Genomic DNA, 16,069 nt, shown 5'->3' with positions numbered 1-16,069 from the left:
TCTTTTTCCTTAGGAGACTGTGTTAATTTAATTTGGGAAGTGACATCCTTCACATCTTCTATAACTCTGTGATGGTCATTATGATTTTCTACACTGTGGTGTGCCGGGCTGGTAACGTCAGTTCATGAGAGGCCCACCGAATCAACAAGTTAATTGAAAAGGCAAGGCTCAGTTATGAGACACACTCTGGACCCCTTGGAGGTCGTAGCAAAGGAAAGAATTAAAACAAAACTGAGTGCCATTTTGAACAACAATGCACATCCTCTCTCTCTGACACAACAACACTGAAGACTTCCAGCAAACAAATCATTCAGCAGAAGTGGGCCAAGAAACACTATGGGGGGCTCCTTTATACCAACAGCAATGCACCTACATAACCCCTGTCTGGGACTGAGACTGCCTAGTCCAGGGGTGTCAAACTCAAATAATGAGTGGGCCAAAATTTAAAACTGAACAAAGCCGCGGGCCAAGGTTGAAAAAAATTACCTTTTAATAGGCACCCAAACAAGTTTTGCGTTGAAAATTGAACAAGCAAGGCTTATATAACTTTATAATGACATGCAAACCCGAGTTTCATGTTTAAATATAAAAATTGAATGCCTCTTTTCTATTTGCAGCCTTCTGAGGTAAATATCAAAATAAACTTTTTTCCACAGGCTAATAAATACATTTGAAAACAAAATAACAATAATGAATGAATCAAACATTCAAGCCTTGAAGTAGCAAGAGAAGAGTGCATGAATAAAATGTTTTTGCTCAGTTTGCTACACTGATTTGCTTTAACACTGAATATGGAACAAGCCATGCTTATAGCTTAACTTAACTTAATAGTGCAAAATCAACTGTCAAAGAACAAACGAAGAAACATCAATGGCATATTAAATAACATTTAAATAAAAAATGAATGCCTCTTTTCAATTTGCTAAATATCAACATTAACTTTTTCCACTGGCTAATACATAAATCAATCATTCAGGCCTTTTTACTGTTCAGTTTGCGACACACTGATCTAACATGGTGTGTTCAAGCCAGACACCTGGCATCTTTTCTTGGATGCTAGTTCATCAGTGTCGGGGCTCAGGCTTTGAGCTGAGGCAACCTTCATTATCGAACGAAGGTGTTCATCAGTGAGACGTGCCCTGTGAGATGTTTTCGTCATCTTCATTGAGGAGAAAAGTTGCTCACATAGGTAAGTGCTGCCGAACATGGAGAGCAATTGGGCAGCTTGGGTGCGGAGCTGAGGCATTGTGTCAGGGATGTGTTGTGGAAACTGTGCGGCGCCAACAGCATCATACTTTGACTTCAGCGTGTCATCACACTGGAGTTCAATCAGCTCCATTTGAATGTTAGTTGGTGCTTTTTCCACATCGACTGCGAAGGGATTACTAAGCAGTTCAAATCTCCATTTCTGACCATCAAAGTCGCCAAATCGTCGGTTAAACTCAGCGCCGAGTACACTGAGTTTTTCAGCAAACTGTGCGCACACGGCGGTAGAGATCTGCGTATTTATGGTTTGGCAACAGGGGAAATGGCCAAGGTTTCCTTGCAGCAGCTGATTCTCCCACAGGCAGAGTTTAGCTTTAAAAGCTTTCACTGACGAGTACATCTCGGTGATGATGCGGCCCCGCCCCTGTAGCTGCAGGTTCAGCGCATCAAGATGGCTTGCGATGTCAGACAGAAAGGCCAGCTCACACATAAACTTTTGCTCCTGGAGTTCTGCTGTGTCCTTCCCTTTGCTTTGCAGAAACTGACATATTTCTTCACGCAGCTCGAAAAATCTGTTCAGTACTTTTCCGCGGCTTAACCATCTCACCTCTGTGTGATACGGCACGTCTGTGTGTTCCGAACCAAACTCTTCCAGAAAAGACTTAAACTCGCGGTGATTCAGACCTTTGGCTCTTATAAAGTTAACAACTTGTGTTACTGTGGTCATAACATGTTCCATCTTTAGGGCTTTAGCACACAGTGACTCTTGATGTATAATGCAGTGATAAACCGATAGCTCACCTGCACAGTTCTCTTCCCGCATCTTTTCACGCATCCTGCCCACCAGACCATTCTTTTTACCACTCATCGCTGGCGCACCATCAGTGGTTAATCCCACGAGTTTATCCCACGGCAGGTTTATTTCAGTTACACATTTGCAAACCTCCTCAAAAATGTCCGTCCCTGTGGTTGTGCCATGCATGGATTTAAATCCCAAAAGCTCCTCCGTAACACACATTTTTGAGTCGACACCGCGGATGAAGACTGACAGCTGCGCAGTATCAGACGCGTCAGTGCTCTCGTCCACAGCGAGGGAAAAAGAAACAAAATCTTTCCCCTTTTCCATCAGCTGGTCATGCAGATTGGTGGCAAGATCACATATGCGCTCCGCTATTGTGTTCCTGCTCAGGCTTACGTTTGAAAAGGCCTGTTTTTTCTCTGGGCACACTTGGTCACAAACTTTCAGCATTATCTTTTTAATAAATTATCCCTCATTAAAGGATCGGGTTGATTTGGCGATTTCTTCTGCCACGATATAACTCGCCTTTACAGCAGCCTCGTTTTGTGCTGTGGCTTTTTTGAACATATTTTGTTGTGAAACCAACCCTCTCTTCATCTCCTCTACTTTCTGGCTCCTTTGAGTCGTGTCCAGGTCCTTGTACATGTCCTGATGTTTCGTTTCATAGTGTCGCCTAAGGTTGTACTCCTTAGGTACCGACACGTTGGCTCCACAAACGAGACAAACAGGTCTGTCTTTCAGATACGTAAACATATATTCTGTCTCCCACCTGTCCCGAAAAGTTCTGTTTTCTCCCTTCCTTTTCGTCATTTTTGGTAGGGGTAAAACAGTGACACCTAGAGTTGTAGTATTGGGCCGCAGCACGTCTGGAAAGAACGCTGCTTGCTAGAAATCTACTGACACAAAGCTGGCGCGCCAAAACAACCGCAGAGCATTATGGGATTTGTAGTATTCGCAGTGAATGCGGTGTTACAGCAACACCGCCGCTGTATAATACCGGTGGGCCAGCTCTAATGTTAATTTGATATTGCCCCACGGGCCAAATGAAATTACACGGCGGGCCAAATTTGGCCCGCGGGCCAGAGTTTGACACCTGTGGCCTAGTCAGACATTTACCTTCCTTTTCATTTTCCTCTTTTTTAGTCATTCAGGTTTGTTTTCAGATTATAGTGTGTGTATACATATTTATTTATCTATTTATGTATTTATTTATTTAAAGAGCTTTTTTCATAAAGCACATTGAACTGTATTCATTGTATAAAAATCACAGAGTAAATAAAATTATTATTATTATTATAAAATTTCCATACATTTTACAAAAGGCATTTTTTTCATAAAAAGGTGCAAATATGTGGAATCAACTCTAAAATAACACCCCGGGTATTTGTAAGTCAGTATTCTGTTTTTGAATCAATAAGTGTGACAGGGGATAATAATAATACATTTAATTTTTATAGCGCCTATGAAGTGAACTGTCAGTTTTGCTCATGTGAGCTTTATGAATTCAGTTCGCTTTCGTTCTGCAATGTTTCATAAGCTAAAGGTGACCCACTTTTGAAGAAGCGGTTTTATTAACGTGTTTGTCCTTGCTATTATTGAGTCCGAAAAATTCCAAATGCAAAGGCTGCTTAGCCCATTTGCACATGCGAGTTAATGAACCACACATTTAGTTTCACTTCAAGAGCATTTGAAGAGCGACCTTCCAGCTGATTAAAAGTGAAAATTATTGTTTAACATCTTTTTGAGTTCCCAGCATTTTGCAAATGTGAATGAATCAAATGAGTTGCGCTTGATAAAAAGGGCTGCGATCACTCAGTCTTGCTGCTCAGATGAACCTCTAATAACCAAAAAGTAACCAAATGCTTGGACGAGCCACACGCCATCTGCCAAGAGAGTAGCTTATTTATTTATCATATGGATTTTACAAATAGAAATATGAATACAACATGCTTTCAATTTGGTTCAGCTTCTTCACAAATTTAACTGAATAAGCCAGACAATGGCTTTGTGTTTCAGGCTGCCAATTGTTCACATTGATCTGATAGGGTATCACATGGGGAAATCTAACAATATGCGATCTGTCATCTGTTATGGATATCTTCTGTGTCAACCATGTGCAGCTGTGGGACCACCTTCTGGTCTCTGATGACGTAAGCAATGCCACTCCGGGATAAAAAGGGGGGCGCTGGCACTGACTTTATTTTCTCTTTACTCCATAGCTCTGAGAACATGCTGTGAGGGACGGCCCATGTCCTTACCTGGTTTGGACGCCCTCAGGATGGAAGGACCGTATAGAGAGCCTGCACATGGTATTATCTTCACTTGAGCACTACATGGCAGCCCCCATTGGGATTCCCACAGGGCAGCACGGGACATGGAGTTCTTCAACTCAGCCCTATTGGGTTCCATGGGTGCCGTCATTGAGTGCAGCAGGGACTAGGGAGCCCTACTTCATGGGGCATCTGTCTCTCCAGGAAGTAATAATAATAATAATTATTATTTGCATTTATATAGCGCTTTTCTCACTACACAAGGCGCTCAGCAATTGCAGGTTAAGGGTCTTGCTCAAGGGCCCAACAGAGCAGAGTCCGTTTTTGGCATTTACGGGATTCGAACTGGCAACCTTCCGATTGCCAGTGCAGATCCCTAGCCTCAGAGCCGCCACTCCGCCTATAAGTACGTTCAGAATATCTGTATGGAGGACTGGAAGATTAAAGGAGCTGCCTGCCACACAAAGATGAGCCAGAGTCGGGTGGAAGGTGGACGAAGTTTACTTGGAGGAGTGGAGGAGACAGTGACTGAGAGAGAGAAAGAAAGAGTTGCTGTATTGTGCTTATTGCATATACTTGTGACTGTGTTGGTGGGAAACGCTTATGAGAAGAGTTTTCCCACAATAAAAGACTCTTTTCCTTTTAACTTTTGTCTGTGCCTGATTGTGTTGGGTGTGTGTTAGGGAACTAGAGCGCCCCCTGGTGTCCACAACACCCAAGGAAGACTCCTAGCTCCGCCCATTGTGTGTTGGGGAACTGAAGCACCTCCTGGTATCCACAGCACCCAAGGATGACTCTTAGCTCCGCCTATTGTGCCCCGAGATGACTCCAGCCCAGACACTAATAAAGCAGGCGGTCCCCATAGGTGGTGCTGCATTTTGACTAAGCATTTATCAAGGACGGAGCTCCCTTTATTGCTATTTATGAGAGGCTGTTTTGAAGTTGAGTTTATTTTATGTCAAGAGCACAACTCTTTACTTTTGTTGGTGCCAGGTAGCCCGGCTGGTACTCCAACATTTCGTCTGCCGTTCTAGTGGTCTGTTCACTAGGTCACAACAGACACAACTAGAGTCCGTGGAGAGGCTCCACTTAACCTTTGTAACATCTCATTGTTCTTGCTGTGTTCGGAGTTGGTTGAGATTGCATCATTCTTCGCACAGCAACTGTAACTCTCTTGAACGGTCGCCCGTTGTTATGTTGATAAATATGGTGCTCTTTCAATTGCTACTAACCTAAAGCTTCCTCCAATTTCTGTTGCTGATTTAAGTCTGATGCATTAAGTTGTTCAGCAAGGCTAAGTGATGGTTTTTGACTTTAGCCAAATTGGTGGAGCATTGAGGATGGATATGAATACAACAGCATTGCCATGGATCATAACTGGAGAATGTGCCACGTGTTTCCTCCTGAAGTCAACAATGATCTCCTTTGTCTCGTTGACATTTAGTGACAGGTCATTGTAGTCACACCAGACAACGAGTTAGTTCTCTTCTTCTCTGTAGGCAGAGCCATCAACAAGGCCCACCACCGTTGTGTCATCTGCGGATCTGATATGATTCGAGTCATGCCTGGCACGACAATCAAGAGTCATCAACAGTGAACAACAGAGGACCCAGAACACAGCTTTGGGGAGCCCAGTGTTCAAGGTGATGGTCTCAGAGATGTTTTTTCCAACACATACTGCCTGGAGTCTGTCTGTGAGGAAGTCCAATATACTGTTGCATAATAAAGTGTTGATGCCTAGTGGGACAAGTTCTTACCAAGTTCTGGGGGTTAATTGTATTAAAGGTGGAGCTAAAGTCAGTAAAGAGCAGTCGCACATAAATGTTCTTATTTTTCAGATGGGCCATGGTCAGATGGAGTGTTGGTGATATGGCATCGTCGGTGGAGCAGTTGGGGCGGGACGCCAACTGAAGTGGATCGAAAGTTGTAGGGAGTTTCGATATTATGTGGTCCTTGACCAGCCTTTCAAAGCAATTCATCAAGATGGGAGTGAGAGTTACAGGGCAATAGTCATTGAGCATTGATGCTGGTGACTTCTTTGGCACAGATAGTAGTGGCCGCGGAAATAAGATGGCTTGCTTCAGGGAGGTATTATAAATGTTTGGAAGGACGTGAATCAGTTGGACAGCACATTCCCTGAGTACACACCCTGGTATGTGGTCAGGACCAGCAGCTTTCCATGGGTTGATCCTGCACAGTGTCCACCGTACAGTAGGGCCAGGGAGGTATTAGAATGCAACTGGCGGATGCTTCCTAAGAAGTACAAGCCAACTTTCTGCTTTTTAGTTCCGTCACTACCTTCCCTTGTACATCAGAGATCTATCGAGTGTGACCCTGAAATTATGTTTCAGTATTGTTCCACTAAACAACAGATTCAATTGTCTATTTGTCAGGTGATTGTTAAGATAAAGCCAGGAAGCCTCAGTCTTTGCAACGCTTGGTGTGAGTAGTCATTTAAAGATGCCAGGTCAGTTATCATTACACACTCTAGATGATGAAAATCGCTATGTTGATATGCGATTGCCGTTTCATCCTCATAGTTGAACTTGCACGATGCAAGTGGTGAATGTAAAACTTAAACAATAACGTTGCAAGAACTGAACCTTTTGTGCAGGCCATTGTCCAACTTTCTTGGTGTGCTGCGGTCGCCGTTCAGGCACACGTTAAAGTAGTGATTGCTGAGCACGTTGCTGATGATGGTGTGAAATATAGGGGGCGCTCTCGTCCCCTTGAACCCTCAGACAACACTTCAGACACCAGGTAAAAGTCCAAATAATTGATTTATTATAATAATAATGTGCACAAAGCACCTCCACCACCACTATACTTAATAATAAACACAATTCTCAATAATCAATAAATACACAATAATCCTCCACTCCTCCCAGCAGCGCTGTCACATTCCCTCTCAACTCCGGCTCACTGCTGGGATCTCTCAGAGTCCTTTTATAGTCCCTGACCTGGAAATGCCTCGGTCCCTCAGTCCATGTGACTTCCAAGCACTTCCGGGTCAGATCAAAACTCTTCTTTTTCTTTATCCCGGAAGTACATCATTTCTTGCACTCCCATGACGGGGAAGTACTTCCGGGTTATAGGGAAAGTAGTAGACCCTGCTCCTCCCTGCAGCGTCCCCTGGAGGCCCCCATGGCATCCAGCAGGGCTGTGATGTAAAACTCCACTGTCCATGATGCCCTGCTGAAACTCTGGGCACCTCCATGTTGCAAGAAGGGCTCCACCTGGCGGCATGGGGGTATTGGCCGGGATGAACCACAATGGTTAGGGGTAGGGATAGGGATAGGGCAAATTCTGAAGATTACTTTAGCGAGCTTGTAGAGCGATCCTTTCTTCAGGATGGTGTTGTATGCTGCTGTAAGCTCAATGAAAGCCACAGCCATCTTTTGTTGCCGTTGAAATCCATCTTCAAGGAAGCTAGCAACAGAAAGTGCTTGGTCGGTACGGCTGTGAGCCTTACAGAATCCTGCCTGTTCGGAATTACTTTCTGGAGAGCTGGACTGATTCTGATGTGTAGCAGTCTGTCAGTTACTTTGAAGCAAATGGAAAGTAACAAAATTGGATGGGAGCTTTCATGAACATTGTCTGGTTTGAGTAATGCGATGATCTTTGCTCTTTCATATGCTGATGGAAGAGAAGGTAGCTGCACCAGCCATCTGGAGACCGTAAAATCTAGAAGCAACATCAGCAACTTTCAGATTACCCTGATATGATAAAAAAAAAAACATCCTTTCATCAATCCATCAACTTTCTTGACCCAGACAAGCATCATGGGGCAGCTAGGGCCTAATCCCAGCATGAATTTGTTAGAGCTAATGTTGGGTTTGAGAGCATGGATAGTCATGAGGTCACTGAAAATAGAGGTGTGGTGCTCTCGATATCTTTACAAAAGGACGAAGGTCCAAGTCTTTAGAGTCCTGGTGCTTCCTGTCTTGCTATATGGTCACGAGACATGGATGGTATCCTGTGACCTGAGACAAAGACTGGACTCCTTTGGTACTGTGTCTCTTCAGAGAGTCCTTGGGTTCTGCTGGTGTTGCTTATGGAGTCACAAATGAGACTCATTACTTGCATTGTGAGGGAGCATCAGTTACGGCACTACGTACATGTGACGCGATTCCCTGAGGGTGATCCGTCTCGTAAGATCCTCATTGTTGGGGACTCGAGTTGCTGGAACAGGCCAAGGGGTCACCCACATAACACCTGGCTGCAGCAGATAGAGGGTCATTTCCAGAGGGTGGGACTGGAGGTGCCTGCCTGGGAGGTTGCCAACCTGGATCCTGAGCTGTTTTGTCATGTGGTGGGTGCTGCAACATGCTGTACCAGTGCACGCTCTCCACCCTGACCTCACCTGAATGTTGGTTTGTTTAGCATAATTTAGTAGACAGAGTGATGCAGTGGCGGTGTGGTAAGGTGACCAAGGTTCACATGCTGTTCCCTCCCTTCATGGAATTTGCTTGTTCTCCCCATGTTTACTTGGATTGTTACCCACAGTCCAAAGAAATGCAAGTTAGGATGATTGGTGGCATTAAATTTGCCCTACTGTGTATGTGTGTGGTGTGTGAGTGTATTCCCTGTCCAGGGTTTGTTTCTGCCTTGCACCCTATACCTGCTGTGATAGGACCTTGTGACCCTGCTCAGGATAAAGCGGCTTAGAAAACAGTATGGTATGGTATTTTTCCATGGAGAGCTGCCATTTTGTTATTGGTTGCTTTTATGATGTAGAGCTCAAGAATCGAGTTAAAGTGACGTTAACATATACGCTTTTACGTTGAGATCTGTATACATACCTGTATGTGAGGTTGCAGAGTTGACTAAGATGCTAAATCAGAGGCGAATGCCAATGTCCACTTGTAACACAATAACAAATATTTATAGTTTAGTATGTCATAGTATTTATTTATTAACAGCAAGTCACAACATACATGGATTAGCATGGGGCCCCTATGCTTGTGGGGCCCCCAGGCAACTGCCCAGCATGCCCATGCATTAAAATGGCCCTGTCCAGCAGCCCCCCATGACCCACTTCAAGACTAAGTTAGACAATGACTAACAGACTGACTTGAAATAAAAAGCCTGCAGCCACAGTGGACCCCCAGGATTGAGGACCCCTGACCTATAGATCATCACCTGTAGGTCATTTATATTTGAGTTAAAAGCCTCAGGACATGCTAGAGGGACTATAACTCTCAGCTGACTTGCGAATGCCAGGGAATTCACCAGAATGCACTGGAATCTGTAGCTGGGGACAGGGAAAGCCTAAGCTGTCCTACTGCCACCTCAACCCTCGCCAGGAAAAGTGGCTTCAGAAATTAAGATGTGACGAGATTAAAACGATCGAAATCAACGCTTGCACCTGCCAGTTAGCCGACTGGGACTCTCGTCCCTGTGCAGAATTCATGCTCTCCCAATATCTGTGTGGCTTTTCCTCCCACATCCACTTCCAAACTGGCTCGGGGGAGTGTGACTGACCCCTGTGTTTGCCACCCTCTACAGAACTGGTGCCTGCCTTGTGCCCAGTGCTACCTGGGCAAGCATTAAGAAAGACTGAGAATGTTCTGTTATTTATAAGCAAATTTTCCACATTAGTCTCAATTTCCCTTTAGTGCCTTGAAAAGTAAGCAGAAGTCGAGCCTATAAACCGTTCAGGAGTGCATTTTATGACGCACGTCAAGCAAATATGTTGTTGATGCTGGAAATAAAGGGTAAAAAAAAAGACCATCGAGTTTTGAGATCTGAAGGGCCTTTACACTATAGATGTGGCACTTTTGTATTCTATTTAGAAGCATGCAGCTCAATATTACAATTTGATTTGTTATTTAAGTCCTGTGGGCCGCCACCATTTAGTAATTAAGAGAGTGTTGGGGGGGGATGAGACTTCCTTACACACGATTCTCTACTCGGATTTCATTGTTATTTTCTTATGTAACCTTTCTCTTGGATGATAAATGAATGTTTTTTTCCTGCCTCATTATGGGCATCAACTCTGCTTTTTGTTGGAAAAGGGCACAACAAATCCTCATGTCATTTGTGTCACATCAGGGTCTGTTATTAATTCTGAAGGTGCTCGTGTTTTGAAGGTACTGGACGGTAAATGGCCATCCATTTATTATTAACAATTCACGGGTTTCAAGGTCAAAAACTACCTTGGCAGCTGTTGGTGCAAAGAAGCAACCCAGTCTGGACTGGGCACACACTCACCTATACTGGGCCAAATAAGAGGGTAAGACCAACTAGCTTAATCTGCATATCTGGAGTGCCTGGACAAAAATCTATGGCGAAATGGAGAGATCATACAGATTCCACACAGACAGTGGCCAGTAGTCTCATTTATAAAACTTGATTGAACAAGATGATTTTTCAAACCTGGGTTTTGCCTTTTTGTGTACAATTTATTCCTTTATAAATCACAAATATTTTGTAAATGTCAATACATGAATGCCCCTCGACCTTTACCAACCTGAAACAATCCTACTGTATATGGACCACGCTAATCGACTTCATACTTAAACAACCAGGACACAGCAGACCTTCTTTGGCTGGTTGAGCGGCCTCCCACCCGAACCATCATGTACAGCACCGCCAGCCAACACCGCATTGCCATAAAAAATGAAATATGGGTTAACCCAGGTGTAGTAACAGATCTGACATGCGCCACTGTAATCTGTGACGTTTATTCCAAAGTTGAAGCCACACTCACCAGCTGACGGTGTGAAACAGGCCAGAAAGATGAACAGAACCATGCGAAAGAGAACCCAGGTCAGCTTTTTTAAAATCAATATAAGGCCAGAGTGACCAACAGCTACTGTCAGCAGAAGCCATGAGAACAGGGAAGGTGTTATTTATCTATTGTTCTTTATTTCACCTTATATAATTTCTTGTATTTGGAATTTGTTCATTTTCACATACCTGAGGTAAGAGCACAGTGTCAGCCATTGTACAGCACCCCTGGACCAATTGTAGGTTAAGGGCCTTGATCAAGGGCCCAATGGAGTAGGATCTCTTTTGGCAGTAATGGGGATTTGAACCAACAACCTTCTGGATACCAGCGCAGATCCTTAGTCTCAGAGCCACCACTCCAGGCATTGTCCAAAAATAACACAGATGGCTTTAATGGAAGTTGCCCATACCTGGCAAATATGTAAGTACTAGCTGTCCCCCGTGGCTCCATCCGTGTAGTAGTGAAACAGGACAAACTTTAAAAATCAATAAACGAAAAGGTATCACTAGCTAAACGGAGGCAAGTTATGCTCCAAAACACAGAGGTAGACTGACTCCCCAATCCTGATGTCACGCTTCTGTCTCAGATTAGCGTGAATATATCGCTCCTGCAAGTGTTGTTGTAAAATCACCCAGAATGTTCAATCAAATTATAGAAAAAATCCATCCATCTATCCACCGCTTATCCGAGGTCAGGTCGCGGGGGCAGCACCCTAAGCAGGAAAGCCCAGACCTCCCTCTCCCCGGCCACCTCCTCCAGCTCCAATGCGTGCCCTGGGTCTACCCTGTGGCCTTCTCCCAGTGGGACATGCCTGGAACAACTCCCTAGAGAGGCGTCCAGTCGGCTATCTGACCAGATGACTGAACCACCTCAACTGACTCCTCTCAATGCGGAGGAGCAGCGACTCTACCCCGGATAACTGAACTCCTCACCCTATCTCTAAGGGGAAGTCCAACCTCCCTGTGGAGAAAAATCATTTTCGCTTCTATCCGCGATCTTGCTCTTTCAGTCACTACCCACAGCTTGTGGCCATAGGTGAGGGTAGGAACGCAGATCGACTGGTAAATCGACAGCCTCGCCTTTTGGCTCAGCTCTCTCTTCACCACGATGGACCACTGCAGAGCCCGCATTACTGCGAATACCGCACCGATCCATCTGTCGACCTCCCGCTCCATTCTTCCCTCACTCATGAACAAGACCCTGAGATACTTAAACTCCTCCACTTGAGGCAGTACTGTGTTCCCAACCCAGAGAGAGCATTCCACCCTTTTCCAGAGAACCATGGCCTCGGATTTAGAGGTGCTGACTCTCATCCTCGCTGCTTCGCACTCAGATGTGAACCGCCCCAGTGAGAGCTGGAGGTCATTGTCCGATGACGCCAACAGAACCAGGTCATCCGCAAATAGCAGAGATGAGATTCTGCGGTCACCGAACCATACCCCATCTGCTCCTTGGCAGCGCCTAGAAATTCTGTCCATAAAACAGAATCAGTGACAAAGGGCAGCCCTGGCAGAGTCCAACCTCAACAGGAAACGAGTCCGACTTATTACCGGCAATGCGGACCAAGTTAAGCTCCTGCTCTTCCTGTACAGGGACTGAATGGCTCGTAACAATAAGCCTTGCTCCCCGTACTTTCGGAGCACACCCCACAGGATGCTTCGAGGGACATGGTCGAATGCCTTCCCCAAATCCACAAAACAAAACACGTGTGGACTGGTTGGGCAAACTCCCATGCCCCCTCCAGGATCCTGGCCAGGGTGTAGAGCTGGTCCAGTGTTCCATGGCCGGGACGGAATCCGCATTGTACCTCTTGAATCCGAGATTCAATTATATCAATTTTATTCCTCGGTAGTTACTGCAGTCCTGCACATCCCTCTTATTCTTAAATATCGGCACCAATGTCAATGTCTGCGGTGGGTTGGCACCCTGCCTGGGATTGGTTCCTGCCTTGTGCCCTGTGTTGGCTGGGATTGTCTCCAGCAGACCCCCGTGTCCCTGTGTTCGGAATCAGCGGGTTGGAAAATGGATGGATGGATGGATAGTAATGCTGTGGCCAAAGTGCTTTACAATAATAGAATAAAAGAAAAACAAAACAATTTACATAAAAACATAAATAGAAATAAAATATATGTACATAAAATGAGATACATAATAAATAGAAGTAATGTTACATAATCACAAAGAGGAAACCAATCAGTATTACTGAAGGTCACGGAATGCAAGTGAATAGAAATGAGTCTTTAATCTTGTTTTAAACAGTTCAATTGTAGACGACTCCTTTACACTTCTTCTCCACTCCTCAGGCATCTTCTCACTTTCCAAGATTCCATTAAACAATCTGGTTAAAAACTCCACTGCCATCTATCCTAAACACCTCCATGCTCCCACAGGTATGTCATCTGGACCAACGGCCTTTCCATTCTTCATCCTCTTCATAGCTGTCCTTACTTCCTCCTTGCTAATTCGTTGCACTTCCTGATTCACTATGTGTGGCAGAAGTGCTGCCATCCAGGGTTCCATAACCGTCCGGGCACCCCCTGGCAGTGGCCACGTCCTCCCACAGGGATGAGCTTCCCAGCTCTGCTCCAATGGCCCCCAAGCAGACTAGGGCAGCTGCCCTCTAGTGGCCCAGGGAAGGTATCATCCCTCTCGTGGACCATCCAGGCATCCCGGCTGGGTAGGGTCCCCAGCCGTCTGCCACACTGTGAAGACCACAAACAAGCCTCTACACCCTGCTCAAGGACAGGACTTGAAATGTTCTCATGTACTTGGCTTGGGAATGATATGTGTGGAAAGCACAGTGGAAAAACAAAATGTTACTTGTGAGAACAAAGTTACATGATTTATTAGTTACTGCTCTGTTTGAAGAACAAAAACAACCGATCAACGTACACACACCGGGACTGCCCTCACTGCATGGCTGACTGATTTCAAGAGTGTATGACTAATCCACCATGAGAAATGCGATTGGAGTGACGTGCTTTATGTGTCAAGGTACAATAGTGATGGAATGTTATAATCTCATTTTAGTGGTATTTGCCCACCTTAATGAAAGGACATAAGTCTGTGTGTGTTTCTGAGTATCTGTGTGTTCATCTGGTTGCTGTCTCTTTTGGTGTGGGATTTGGTGCCACTAGGTGTTGGATTTGTGAAAGCCATGCCAATGTTTGTGATGCGCCATCCGTTAGAGTGAAAAATACATTTTATTACTAAAAATGTTTGTGATGTGCCATGTGTTGGAATGATTGAAGCATAGCAACTGGTTGGACACAAAGATACGCAAACATTCAGACACCTTACCTTTTATTAAGATGAATTGCCAAATCGGCTTCTAGTTGGTTGTTTGGCAGTTCTGTGTGATAACGAATGCTAGTCAGGTGCATGATTAAGTGTCGACTGTTAGGAAGTAGTAGTTTGTAGCTTTGATATTTGCATAAAGTTGTTTTGTTTTCTAGGGAGACTTGGGATGTGATTCATAAAAGCAGGGCTAATGTTTGTTATGCATGTTACAAAATCCCTTCCAATTGATGGTGCACTGAAATGCTAACAATGAGTATGTCCAAAATAGAAGAATTACCAAATGGACAGAAATCCATCCATCCAATTTAATAAAAGGACAAGTGTGTCAGTGTGTGGTTGTCTGGTTGGTGTGTCTCTTTTATATGCCATTTGGTATGGAGTTCATAAAACCAATGCTAATGTTTGTGATGCACCTTCTGTTGAAATGACAAATGCAATTCATTTTATTACTACAAATGTTTATGATGGCGGCACGGTGGCACAGTGAGTAGCGCTGCTGCCTCGCAGTTGGGAGACCTGGGGACCTGGGTTCGCTTCCTGGGTCCTCCCTGCGTGGAGTTTGCATGTTCTCCCCGTGTCTGTGTGGGTTTCCTCCGGGTGCTCCGGTTTCCTCCCACAGTCCAAAGACATGCAGGTTAGGTGGATTGGCGATTCTAAAATTGGCCCTAGTGTGTGCTTGGTGTGTGGGTGTGTTTGTGTGTGTGTCCTGCGGTGGGTTGGCACCCTGCCCGGGATTGGTTCCTGCCTTGTGCCCTGTGTTGGCTGGGATTGGCTCCAGCAGACCCCCGTGACCCTGTAGTTAGGAATATAGCGGGTTGGAAAATGGATGGATGGATGTTTATGATGCTCTATTTGCTGGAATGACGAAAGCGATATATACAGTATATCTCTGTTTGGTGCCATTTGGTATGGTATTTGTAAAAGCAGTGTTAATCTTTGTGATGTGCCTTCTGTTGGAATGACACATGCAATTACTTTTATTACTACAAATGTTTATGATGAGCCATATGTTGGAATGACAAATGCAATGTATATGTCTGTTACAGTATATGCCATTAAAAGCAGTATTAATGTTTGTCATGTGGCATCTGCTGAAATGATAAGTGCAGTTCATTTTATTACTACAAATGTTTATGATGAGCCATCTGTTGGAACGACAAAAAAAAACATGCATATGACTCTGTTAGATGCCATTTGGTTTGGTATTTGTTAAAGCCATGTTAATGCTTGTGATGTGCCCTCTGTTTGAAAGACACATGCAATTCATTTTATTACTACAAATGTTTATGATGCTTAATTTGTTGGAATGATGAATGCAATGTATATGTCTCTGTTATTTGCCATATGGTATGAGATTTGTAAAAGCAATGTTAATGTCTGTGATGCACCTTCTGTTGAAACAACAAATGCAATTCATTTTTTAACTACAAATGTTTATGATACACCTTCTATTGGAATTACAAATGCAATGTACAGTATATCTCTGTTAGGTGCCATTTGGTATGGTATTTGTAAAAGCAGTGTTAATCTTTGTGATGTGCCTTCTGTTGGAATGACACATGCAATTACTTTTATTACTACAAATGCTTATGATGAGCCATCCGTTGGAATGACAAATGCAATGTATATGTCTGTTACAGTATATGCCATTAAAAGCAGCATTAATGTTTGTCATGTGCCATCTGCTGAAATGAAAAGTGCAATTCATTTTATTACTACAAATGTTTATGATGAGCCATCTGTTGGAACGACAAAAAAACC

The 16,069-nt window shown here is 44.2% G+C and overlaps 1 pseudogene; it reads right to left on the bottom strand.

The window, feature by feature from the left end:
- Nucleotides 1-1,009: 1,009 nt before the first annotated feature.
- On the bottom strand, nucleotides 1,010-2,815 carry LOC114657170 (general transcription factor II-I repeat domain-containing protein 2-like; annotated as a pseudogene).
- Between the last annotated feature and the right edge of the window lie 13,254 nt (nucleotides 2,816-16,069).

Source organism: Erpetoichthys calabaricus, chromosome 9 (assembly GCF_900747795.2).
Source record: "Erpetoichthys calabaricus chromosome 9, fErpCal1.3, whole genome shotgun sequence".
NCBI classification, from domain to species: domain Eukaryota; kingdom Metazoa; phylum Chordata; class Cladistia; order Polypteriformes; family Polypteridae; genus Erpetoichthys; species Erpetoichthys calabaricus.
The sequence above is the reverse complement of the archived record's forward strand: the minus strand, read 5'-3'. Positions and strand labels throughout refer to the sequence as shown.